This window comes from Leucoraja erinacea, chromosome 15, assembly GCF_028641065.1.
Source record: "Leucoraja erinacea ecotype New England chromosome 15, Leri_hhj_1, whole genome shotgun sequence".
Classification (NCBI taxonomy): Eukaryota; Metazoa; Chordata; class Chondrichthyes; order Rajiformes; family Rajidae; genus Leucoraja; species Leucoraja erinaceus.
This window is the reverse complement of record NC_073391.1, coordinates 13,129,012-13,141,377: the sequence shown is the minus strand read 5'-3', so window position 1 is coordinate 13,141,377 and position 12,366 is coordinate 13,129,012. Positions and strand designations below refer to the sequence as shown.

At 47.6% G+C, this 12,366-nt stretch overlaps 1 protein-coding gene and 1 long non-coding RNA gene across 2 annotated transcripts in view; one reads left to right on the top strand and one right to left on the bottom strand.

Moving 5' to 3' along the window:
• Nucleotides 1-5,154, bottom strand: part of LOC129703955 (uncharacterized) — a 51,520-nt gene extending 46,366 nt beyond the window's left edge. The window contains exon 1 of the long non-coding RNA XR_008724661.1: nt 4,993-5,154. This is a non-coding gene — a long non-coding RNA (uncharacterized LOC129703955). The remainder of the gene's footprint in view (nt 1-4,992) is intronic.
• Nucleotides 1-12,366, top strand: part of mki67 (marker of proliferation Ki-67) — a 274,252-nt gene that overhangs the window by 222,158 nt on the left and 39,728 nt on the right. Inside the window, 1 exon segment of the mRNA XM_055646690.1 lies at nt 5,141-5,226. The gene's annotated coding sequence lies outside the window, so the exon portion shown is untranslated.

The window sequence follows — 12,366 nt, the reverse complement described above, 5'->3', positions numbered from 1 at the left end:
TCTCTACCCCTTCCTCCCCACTCTCCCACTTCTCTCCTCTTACATGGTAAATGGTAGGGAATTACATGGTAAATGGTAGGGAATTGAAGAATGTAGGTGAACAGAGGGATCTGGGAATAACTGTGCACAGTTCCCTGAAAGTGGAATCTCATGTAGATAGGGTGGGAAAGAAAGAAAGCTTTTGGTGTGCTGGCCTTTATAAATCAGAGCATTGAGTATAGAAGTTGGGATGTACTGTTAAAATTGTACAAGGCATTGGTGAGGCCAATTCTGGAGTATGGTGTACAATTTTGGTCGCCTAATTATAGGAAGGATGTCAACAAAATAGAGAGAGTACAGAGGAGATTTACTAGAATGTTGCCTGGGTTTCAGCAACTAAGTTACAGAGAGAGGTTGAACAAGTTAGGGCTTTATTCTTTGGAGCGCAGAAGGTTAAGGGGGGACTTGATAGAGGTCTTTAAAATGATGAGAGGGATAGACAGAGTTGACGTGGATAAGCTTTTCCCACTGTGAGTAGGGAAGATTCAAACAAGGGGACATGACATGAGAATTAAGGGACAGAAGTTTAGGTGTAACATGAGGGGGAACTTCTTTACTCAGAGAGTGGTGGCTGTGTGGAATGAGCTTCCAGTGAAGGTGGTGGAGGCAGGTTTGTTTTTATAATTTAAAAATAAATTGGATAGTTATATGGACGGGAAAGGAATGGAAGGTTATGGTCTGAGTGCAGGTATATGGGACTAGGGGAGAATACGTGTTCGGCACGGACTAGAAGTGTCGAGATGACCTGTTTCCATGCTGTAATTGTTATATGGTTATATGGTTAAGGTTCACCAGACTGATTCCTGGGATGTCAGGACTTTCATATGAAGAAAGACTGGATAGACTCGGCTTGTACTCGCTAGATTTTAGAAGATTGAGTGAGGATCTTATAGAAACTCCTGATTACATTTTGTCGTATTTATGTAGACATTTTTAATCAAATCCTTCTCCCCCCCCCCCCCCCCAATATTTCAAAAAAAAAAAAAAACTGGCATCTCACCCATAGAATCAGCAATGTCAGGCAGTGACTAGTGGGGTACCGCAAGGCTCAGTGCTGGGACCCCAGCTATTTACAATATATATTAATGATCTGGATGAGGGAATTGAAGGCAATATCTCCAAGTTTGCGGATGACACTAAGCTGGGGGGCAGTGTTAGCTGTGAGGAGGATGCTAGGAGGCTGCAAGGTGACTTGGATAGGCTGGGTGAGTGGGCAAATGTTTGGCAGATGCAGTATAATGTGGATAAATGTGAGGTTATCCATTTTGGTGGCAAAAACGGGAAAGCAGACTATTATCTAAATGGTGGCCGATTGGGAAAGGGGCAGATGCAGCGAGACCTGGGTGTCATGGTACACCAGTCATTGAAGGTAGGCATGCAGGTGCAGCAGGCAGTAAAGAAAGCGAATGGTATGTTAGCTTTCATTGCAAAAGGATTTGAGTATAGGAGCAGGGAGGTTCTACTGCAGTTGTACAACAGACTTCAACAGACTGATTCCTGGGTCTCCAAATCTGATGTCAGGACTGTCTTATGAAGAAAGACTGGATAGACTTGGTTTATACTCTCTAGAATTTAGGAGACTGAGAGGGGATCTTATAGAAACTTACAAAATTCTTAAGGGGTTGGACAGGCTAGATGCAGGAAGATTGTTCCTGATGTTAGGGAAGTCCAGGACAAGGGGTCACAGCTTAAGGATAAGGGGGAAATCCTTTAAAACCGAGATGAGAAGAACTTTTTTCACACAGAGAGTGGCAAATCTCTGGAACTCTCTGCCACAGAGGGTAATTGAGGCCAGTTCATTGGCTATATTTAAGAGGGAGTTAGATGTGGCCCTTGTGGCTAAGGGGATCAGGGGGTATGGAGAGAAGGCAGGTACGGGATACTGAGTTGGATGATCAGCCATGATCATATTGAATGGCGGTGCAGGCTCGAAGGGCCGAATGGCCTACTCCTGCACCTAATTTCTATGTTTCTATGTTTCTGGCCGCGTTTCTTCCTTTGATTCCCCGCAAAACCGGACGCAGAATCGCCGACATATTTTCCATTTCGGTAGAGATTTTGCTTTTCTTTCTAAGTATCCCCTCCTCATTACATTTTGTCGTGTTTAAGTAAACGTTTTTAATCAAATCCTTCACCCCCCCCCCGCCTCAATATTTCAAAAATAAACTGGCTTCTCACCCATAGAAGCAGCACCAACCCCAGCACCTGGTGAACGTTCTGTCATGTGATGTCACAATGCCCAATGCTCAAATACATTGTTGCCATAGAGAAAGCTCAGGGATTATTCGAATTCTTCACTAACCGTCATTCTGACTTTGCTTGTGAAGAGAAAAGTCCTGAATTGCATTTGTCTGATGCAGGAAGATTGTTCCAGATGTTGGGGAAGTCCAGGACAAGCGGGACACAGTTTAAGGATAAAGGGGAAATCCTTTAGTACTGAGATGAGGAAAACATTTTTCACACAGATAGTGGTGAGTCTCTGGAACTCTCTGCCACAGAAGGTAGTTGAGGCCAGTTCATTGGCTATATTTAAGAGGGAGTTAGATGTGGCGCTTGTGGCTAAAGGGATCAGGGGTATGGAGAGAAGGCAGGTACAGGATACTGAGTTGGATGATCAGCCATGATCATATTGAATGGCGGTGCAGGTTCGAAGGGCCGAATGGCCTACTCCTGCACTTAATTTCTATGTTTCTATGTGTCCCTCTCCTCACCCCTCTCCCTCTCCCACCCATCTCTCTCTCCACCACCCCCCTTCCCTCTCTACCACCACCCCCCCAGCCCCCTGTCCCTCTTTCACCCACTCCCCCTACCCATCCCCCCCACTCTTCCACTTCTACCCCCTTACCCCACGCCTCTCCCTCCCCCACCCCATCTCCCTTCCCCTCTCTCCCCCACCCCTTCCCCTCTGTCCCTCTTCCACCACTCCCCCGTCCCTCTTCTACCACTCCCCCGCTACCTCTCCCTCCCCACTCTTCCACTTCTCTCCCACTCTCTCCTCCCCCTCTCCTCACCCCTCTCCCATCCCTCTCTCCCCCCCACCCCCTTCCCTCTCTACCCCACCCCTTCCCTCTCTCCCCCCCCCCACACCCCTCCCCTATCCCTCTGTCCCTCTTCCATCACTCCCACTACCCTCTCCTCCTCCCTCCCCCACTCTTTCCCCCCACCCCCTCTCCCCATCCCTTCCCTCCTCCCCCCCCCACCCCATCCCCCCTCCCCCAAAGCTCTCTCCCCATCCCTCACCCCCTACCCCGCTCTCCTTTCCCTCCCAAATCTATCCCGTTTCCTCATCCTCCCTCCCCTCTTCTCACCCCCCTGCAAACGCCGTTGGGGAAACAGACCCAACGGGTCTGCACTTGGTCTAGTATATCTATAAAACTCTGGGGCTATCCGTCCGGCTGCCATCCGGATCCCTTTCTGCCTTTTGATTCGTGCCCGATACTCGCAGATGTCCAATCGGAATGGCCAATGCTCGCAGATGTCCAATCGGAATGGATCTATTTGCATGTACGGCTGCCGGCTGCATTTCTTCCTTTGATTCATTGCCACTCCCAATCCTGACGCTCAATCTCCGAGGTCTTTTCCATTTCATCGTGTTGAAGTACACGTTTTTAATCAAATCCTTCTCCCCCCCCCCCCCCCCCCCCCACCCCTAAGTATTTCAAAAATAAACTGGCTTCTTCATTTACATGTCAGCTTCCAACACACTTCGAAACAAAGTTGCAAGACAGGAACACTCTGAACTTTTCACTGCTGCAGCAGGCAGGGAAGGTGCCATTGGATTTTTTTTTTTAATCCACTGCTGAGGGAGGCAGGGCAGTGCTGGAATCTTACTTTTGAGAACGGCTTCAGTTCCATTGGAGGAGACGGGTGCATGGTGGAATATTGGGTTGGGGGATCACACCATTGGGGGAGCAGACCCAACGGGTCTGCACTTGGTCTAGTCACATTTAATTTCCAAACAAAAATCATTATTTGGTTGAGACAATCACCGTTATTTAAAATTCATTTTTGCATTCCCTCGCTTTTCTTTTGCGTGAAGTAACGTCCGTCCACCCTCTGCAAACCTGTCTCCCCTTCCCTGAAATCTACAATTTTCCAGGACTGAGGGGTCTCGTCCCGAAACGTCACCTATTCCTTTTCTCCATAGATGCCGCCTGACCCGCTGAGATACCCCAGCATTTTGTGTCTATCTTCGGTTTAAACCAGCATCTGCAGTTCCTTCCTACACGTCCAGTTTTTATTCTATCTCCCACACTTGTTTTTTTTTAAGGTCTCAAAGATTAGCTTTGGTCAAGAGAATGTAATCGATGTGGAAATGACTTTGCATTGTGCAGGAAGGAACCGCAGATGCTGGTTTACACCAAAGATACTAGAGGAGCTCCGCTCTATAATCTTTGGTTGACACCGGTGGATAAGACACACAAATGCTGGAGTAACTCAGCGGCACAGGCAGCATCTCTGGGGAGAAGGAATGGGCGACGTTTCGGGTTGGAGACGTCTTCTTCAGAAAGACTTTGGAAATATCATGGGGCGCTAGTTTCCGCGGCTAATGGACGCCGGCTCGGAAAGTGAGTGAGAGCAAAGATCCTGGAGCTCGCAATAGGATATTTGAGTGAGAGGCGGGGTAGACGAGTGGAGGCCAAGGATCCTATAGCAGGATCTATAGCAGGATCTTTGGCGGAGGCGGCGCTGCAGCGGCCGGCGAGTGGAGGCGGCCCCAGGGCGTGGGCGCGGATCCCGCAGCCGCGTCCCCATTGGCAGCTTCAGCTACAAAGCGCACTAGCGGCGACCCAATCGCTTCCTTTGGCGCCGTAATTCAAACCGTTTGTTTTTTTTCGAAAAGTAAACTCGGACGGATGGAGGGAGGTGGAAGTCGACCGATTTTGTGAGGTGAGGAGGGCGAACGGCGTGGTGTTTTTGTCGGGGATGGAAAGCGTTTGGCCGTGCACTTACCGCCGGAGGAGCGCCCGTCCACCGCGGCAGCAGCAGCGACGGCGGCAGCAGCGCGAGGCCCGGGCGCGGGCGGGGGCGGGAGCGGCCGTTGCTGCCGACCGTTGGGCCGCGCGACATTTGAAGGGGCGCGCGCGGGGCGCTGGCGATCAGTCGTAGCCGGAGCCCGGGAGCGGGGAGAGGAGAAGCGGCAGCGGGAGGAAGAAACGTAAAATTACTCGCAAACTGCATGGACTGGTAGGAATTGGCACCTGCAGGTGAAATTAGAGAGATTGTCGCCGGGTGTGTTAAATATAGGGAGGAACTGCAGATGTTGGTTTAAACCGAAGATAGACTCAACATGCCGGAGTAACTCAGCGGGACGGGCAGCATCTCTGGAGAGAAGGATTAGAATGGGTGACGTTTTGGGTCGAGACCCTTTTTCTGACCGACTAATTCAGGGGACTGCAGATGCTAATTTATACCGAAGATCAGACACAAAATGCTGGAGTAACTCCAGCCTTTTGTGTGTATCTTCACTGGACCAGATTAAATGCGCTCAAGTGGAAAAACGCGGCCGGCCGGCCTCCTTGCACCGTTTGGATACCAGGAACTGCAGATGGCGGTTTACAAATTAAAAAAAAAGACATGGTCAGGTAGCATTTCAGATGCTGGCCAACTTGCAGAGGCGCTTCAACATTTTATATCTTTTTTCGCGGCGCTTGTTTTCGTTTCTCACAACGAAACCAGCCGATGGCGACGTTTTTATCTCTCCAAGGGAGAAAGACTTTAAATGTCTGGCAAGCTGGAGGTGTTTCGTCTCTCGGGCTTTGCCGCTGGATGCGTGAAGGAAGTACCGCCGTTTTACTGTTATCTCCCGACTCTTGAAACAAACATAATTTATTCTTCCAACCCAGCGTTATGAATATTGCTTCACTCACTCTCTCCGTCCCTCCCCCACTCTTGTTATCCGATCACTTTCACTTGCCTCCTGATTAATTTTACTCATTGTATGCCTCATTGTCACCTTCCTCATGGCTAACAATGAACATTTCCCATTCCTATCTGCTTTGATCTGTTGTTTTCTCACCTCACCCCTCCATATCTCTAGTTCCCCTGACTTTCGGTCTGAAGAAGGGTATCGACGCGAAACATCATCAATTTCTTTTCTCCAGCATTTTGTGTCTATCTAGTTTATTCTGATCAGAGATTGCTGCCTGACGCGCTAAGTTCCTCCGACCTTTGTGTGTTCCGTGTGTCTCTTTATTTTGATCTTCATAGTTTCGCATTGTGAATCTAGAAAAGCGGATCTGACTAAATGCTTCCGAGGGGAACCCATGTGCACAGACAGGGCTTCCGACAACTGGACAGGGTGCTGGAATAAGTGGGTCAGACAATAGCTCTGGAGTAAAGGAATAGGTAACGTTTCGTCCATTCTGAAGAAGGGTCCCGACCTAAAACGTCTCCTATATTTGTTTTTCTCCAGCGATACTGGCTGAATCGCTCAAGCACTCTGTGTTTATCTTTGGTATAAACCAGTAGCTGCAGTTCTTTATTTCTACGTTGATTTTACTTGATCCCTGGAAACCCGCGCTTTTTGAAATGCAATGCTTGCAAGTTTCTTGCACCCTGCTTCCGGAGAATGTGTGCTCCATGTAATATAGACAAATAGTGCATGCTGACCAAGATGCCTTATCCAAGCTAGTAACATTATGTATGTTGAGGAGGAACACGGCACAGGCATCCGTTCGTCTTTAAATGTACCCTTTTAGGTAATCTCACGGAGTCCAGGGCAAAGATACGGGTCCAGGTGACGCAGTTCTATTGATCACGATCTAGTTGCTCAGCCCCACAGGTGGGACAGGAAAGAATTGTCGTGGCAGGTGGAGTGCGACGTTTGGGGGGAAGGGTGGTGGGCTGGGCTCGTAATTTTGCACCAGAATTATTTTTGTACCCTTTAAATAGGCTTAAAGTTCTCCATGCCACCGTATGTGCTCCTATTCCATGTTGACTGGAATTCCCCTTACTCAGTGATGGAAATGGGTTTTATGAACTATGGGTACTCTAAGGTCCGTGAGGTTGGGAAGGGGAGGGGGGATTTTTTTTATGTGCGATAATACCCATGTAAGAGTACAAGAATTCATAACTTGCTTATTGTGTATTTATAATATAATTTATTGTGTATTATATGTCATAGCTACTTTCTTGCATCTCTCTCTCTCTGTTTACATTACATAATGGTATATAATCTCCATTTTTTTGTCGCCTCTTTCTTTCTGCATGTTCTGCTGTCTTTTAAAGTCTCAGTATGCTCATTTTCACAGGGGTGCACACATCTGAAATTTATAGATATTTGATAGTGATATATAATAAAATTTTATAGTGATATATATAATATACATAATAAAATATTTTCGCTTGCACTATTGTTTTGCTAAATAAAACCACCCACAATAAAATATTCACCACTCATGATTTAGGCTGGAAAAAAACTATTGGTACTACTTATTTAATTTTCTCCTCACTGAAACACTTAATCTGAAAATGCAGTTTCTTATTGGGGGCAGATAATAGAAAAATGAATGTCCTTGGAGACAGCAGCTGATTGGACGGGAGGAGACCGATTTGTTGATTGGACGGGAATTTTACAATACAATACCATTTATTGTCATTTGAGCCTCAGTGAGGCTCAAACGAAATTCCGTTTCCACAGCCATACAAACAAAGACAATTTCCTACAGATATACACACAATTTAATTCACACAAACATCCATCATTGTGAACCCACTGTGATAGAAGGCAAAGTCTTTTCTCTCCCCTGTTCTCCATTTCTCTCCCGATGTCCAAGCCCTAGGCAGGCAATGATAACTCCCAGCCGGGCGATTTACAGCCCCGCTCCCGGTCTAAAAGTCACAAAGTTGGAGCCCCCGGCGAGCTCTGGAATGTCCCATGGCCATGAAGCCGCACCGGGCGATGTACGTCCCCGCTCCGCGTCGTTCCAACCCCGCAACACGGGCTGGAGAAGTCGGAGCTCCCGCAATTTAAGGGAAGCTCGTTGGTGATTGGACACAACCCCCTTAGAGACAGCGGTTGATTGGCCGTCAAATAATTGGACACAAAAAATTGACAAATAGGAAAACAAAAATCAGAATTCCGATTTAAATCTGATGTAAGGTACATAGGGTGGGTATCGATTCATTCTAGACAACAGATTAAAAAAAAAAGTAACCCCATTAAATCACTCTGGGTGTATTATGATATGTTCTCCAGTATGAAGTGTACAGCAAAACTTGCACTTCCATCGTGTTGTTTCTTCAGCGGACCACAGATTTATTTTAAGAGCAAAACATAGTGCTGGAGAACTCAGCAAGTCAGGCTGGATCTATGAAGGGTCTCGACCCAAAACGTCACCTATTCCTTCTCTCCAGAGATGCTGCCTTACCCGTTGTGTTACTCCAGCGAAAGACAGAGAGGCACGGCGAGAGAGGGAGGGAAGGAGAGAGCGAAAAACAGAGACATAGCGAGAGAGGGAGGGAAGGAAGTAGAGAGCGAAAGACAGAGACACAGCGAGAGAGGGAGGGAAGGAGAGAGCTTAAGACAGAGACACAGCAAGAGAGGACGAGGGAGAGAGCAAGAGAATAATAAAATAACGTGACTACTTGCACACCAGAAGAAACCCATGCTCGCGGTCCGGAGCAATGACAGTGAGTTTATTAAATTCCCCCATGAATTTTATTGAATTTTATTTTATTGTCTTTAATACATGGTCAAAACACAATTACATTTGGAATGTGGATCGATGTATTGATGACACATTGTATAACTACGTGTTAACTACTGGCTGTTAACTAGTGCTAACAGTTGTAGTTAACAAATCGTTTTCATCTCATGGCCTATGCAGCGTGACTCGTAACGATTATCCATGGTAATTAAAAAAAAACGTATGAATCTTGATACCCCTACTCTGCACTTAAAAAACCTTCTTAAGATCACTGTTCATCCTCATAGGAATGTAGTCTTAGCCTGCCCAACCTCCCTATAGCTCAGGCCTCAAGTCCTGGCGACTTCCTCATAAATGTTCTCTGTGTTCTTTCCAGTTTAACAACATCTTTCCTATAGCAGGATGACCGAAACTGAACACAATATTCCAACTGTGGCTTCACCAGCACCATGTACAGCTGTAACATAACATCCCAACTTCTATGCTTAAAGCCCTGATTGACAATGTGCTGAAAACTACCCTGACCACTATATCTGCATGTGAAGCCATTTTTAATGATCTATGTACCTGCCTTCTTGGTCCACCTGCTCTATAACACTCATTCGAGCCCTGTCATTTACTGACATATTGCCTCCTGGATCCAGCAATATGCCTAATTTTAAAATAAAAGTTCTCCGTGTTTTCAAATCTTCCATCTGTGCATGACTCTATCTCCATAACCTTTTCTAAACTTTATAACTACAGATTGGTGTACATTATATTTTATTCGCTCTTTTGGTGACTGACTGGGTTCAATGAGATGATATTCATTTTTTAATGAACACTGTTTAAGATGTAAGGTTGACACAAAATGCTGGAGTAACTCAGCGGGACAGGCAGCATCTCTGGAGAGGAATGGGTGACGTTTCGGGTTGAGACCCTTCTTCAGACTGTTTAAGATGTCCTTTATAATGTAGCAACACTTTGGTAACCTGCTGAAATTGCTGTGCGCCTAGCTGTCAATGTTAGATGTTCTTGTAGAGTGCCTTTTAGATCAATCAAGGTGAATGACCTGTGTAAATCCACAGCATTTGGTACAGCAATGTTGGGAAGTGGTATTGACAATTATAGAACAGAACAATACAGCACAAGTAAGTAAGTTTATTGGCAAAGTATTATCATACAAGGAATTTGCCTTGGTGCTCCGCCCACAAGTAACACATGACATACAGTGACAGTTACGAATGACTCAGAAAACACTAAACTTTAATAATGATAAAACACTATTGATCAAGCATGTGAACCAACAAAATACCAGATCAAAGGGAGGCTACAGATTTTTGGCTGTTGAGTAGAGCAACTACTTTTGTCTGGCTGTGGCAGCTTTGACGGTCCGGAGTTGCCTTCCAGAGGGAAGTGATTCAAAGAGTTTGTGGCCAGGGTGAGAGGGGTCAGAGATGATCTTGCCCGCTCACTTCCTGGCCCTTGCAGTGAACAGTTCATCAATGGAGGGAAGGTTGCAGCCAATAATCTCTGCTGATCAGACGATTCGCTGCAGCCTCCAGGTATTGGGCTGAGCCAAACCAGACCATGATGGAGATGAGGCTCGCACCAGGGTCTCTTCCTTACCCCGCAACACTGCTCTCTCTCCCCATCCCCCCACTCGCAACAAGGGCCGAGTCCCCCTAGTCCTCACCTTTCACCCCACCAGCCGTCACATACAAAAAGTAATCCTCCGTCAGTTTCGCCACCTCCAACGTGACCCCACCACTCGGCACATCTTCCCATCTCGCCCCATATCTGCCTTCCGCAAAGACCGCTCCCTCCATAACTCCCTTGTCAATTCTTCCCTTCCCTCTCGTACCACCCCCTCCCCGGGCACTTTCCCTTGCAACCGCAAGAGATGCAACACTTGTCCCTTTACCTCCCCCCTCGACTCCGTTCAAGGATCCAAGCAATCGTTCCAGGTGCGACAGAGGTTTACCTGCATCTCTTCCAACCTCATCTATTGCGTCCGCTGCTCTAGATGTCAGCAGATCTATATCGGTGAGACCAATCGGAGGTTGGCCGATCGTTTCGCCGAACACCTCCGCTCGGTCCGCAATAACCAAGCTGACCTCCCGGTGGCTCAGCACTTCAACTCCCCCTCCCACTCCGTCTCCGACCTCTCTGCCCTGGGTCTCCTCCATGGCCACAGCGAGCAGCACCGGAAATTGGAGGAACAGCATCTCATATTCCGTTTGGGGAGTCTGCATCCTGGGGGCATGAACATCGAATTCTCCCAATTTTGTTAGTCCTTGCTGTCTCCTCCCCTTCCTCAGTCCCCCTGCTGTCTCCTCCCATCCCCCAGCCTTCGGGCTCCTCCTCCTTTTTCCTTTCTTGTCCCCGCCCACCCCCGATCAGTCTGAAGAAGGGTTTTGGCCCGAAACGTTGCCTATTTCCTTCGCTCCATAGATGCTGCTGCGCCCGCTGAGTTTCTCCAGCTTTTTTGTGTAACCATGATGGAGAAGGTGAGAACAGACTCTCTACGATGGCCATGTAGAATTGGACCATCATTGCCTGTGGCAGATTGTGCTTCCTTAGCTGCCACAGGAAGTACATCACCTGTTGTGCCTTTTTGACTGGAGTTGATGGTAGCCCCCCACTTAAGGTCCTTGGAGATGATGGTTCCAATGAACTTAAAAGACTCCACGGATGTGACTGTGGTGTTGCTGATGGTGGGGGAGGGGGAGCTCTCCTAAAGTCTACAATCAATTCCACTGTCTTAAGGGCATTGAGCTCTAGGTTGTTGCTATGGCATCAGGACGCCAGCTGTGACGCTTCCTGTCCTGTCGGCAGATTCCTCCCCATCCTGGATCAGTCCAATCAGGGTTGTGTCGTCCGCAAACTTGATAAGCTTGACAGAGGTGTCTGTGGAGGTGCAGTCGTTCGTGGAGAGGAGAGAGTACGCAGCCTTGCGGTGCTCCTATGCTGAGTGTTTGCGGGTCCAAGATGTGCTTTCCCAGCCTCACATGCTGCTTCCTGTCTGTCAGGAAGCTGGTGATCCACCGACAGAGGGGTTCAGGCACAGTCAACTCGGAAAGTTTGGAGTGTAATAGCACTGGCACAATGGTGTCGATTGCAGAGCTAAAATCAACAAACAGGATCCTTGCATAGGTCCCCTGGCGGTCTAGGTGCTGTAGGATGAAGTGCAGGCCCAGGTTGACTGCATCATCCACAGATCTATTGGCCCGATATTCAAACTGCAGAGGGTCCAGCAGGGAGTTTGTGATATTTTTCAGCTTGGCCAGGTCAAGCCTTTCTAGTGTCTTCATGACTACGGAGGTCAGTGCGACAGGCATGTAGTCATTAAGACAAGTAATCCTTGCCTTTTTGGGTACAGGGACAATAGTGGAGACTTTGAAGCAGGCAGGGACAGTACATGTTTGCAGGGACTGGTTAAAAATGTCTGTATAGACCGGTGCCAGCTGTTTGGCACAGAGCTTAAGAGTAGAGGGGGAAACATTGTTAGGTCCTGTAGATTTCTGGCTCTTTTGTCCTCTGAAAAGTCTCTCCACCTCCTATTTTTATTGTTGATATTGGATAAGTTATGTTGTGCAGCGCAGACGGGTGTGGATGGTTGGGTGTGAAGTGGTGATTGGAGGGGGTGGGTGTAGAAAGGCACAGTCTTTGCAGACTGAGGTCAGGCTGTGAGTGG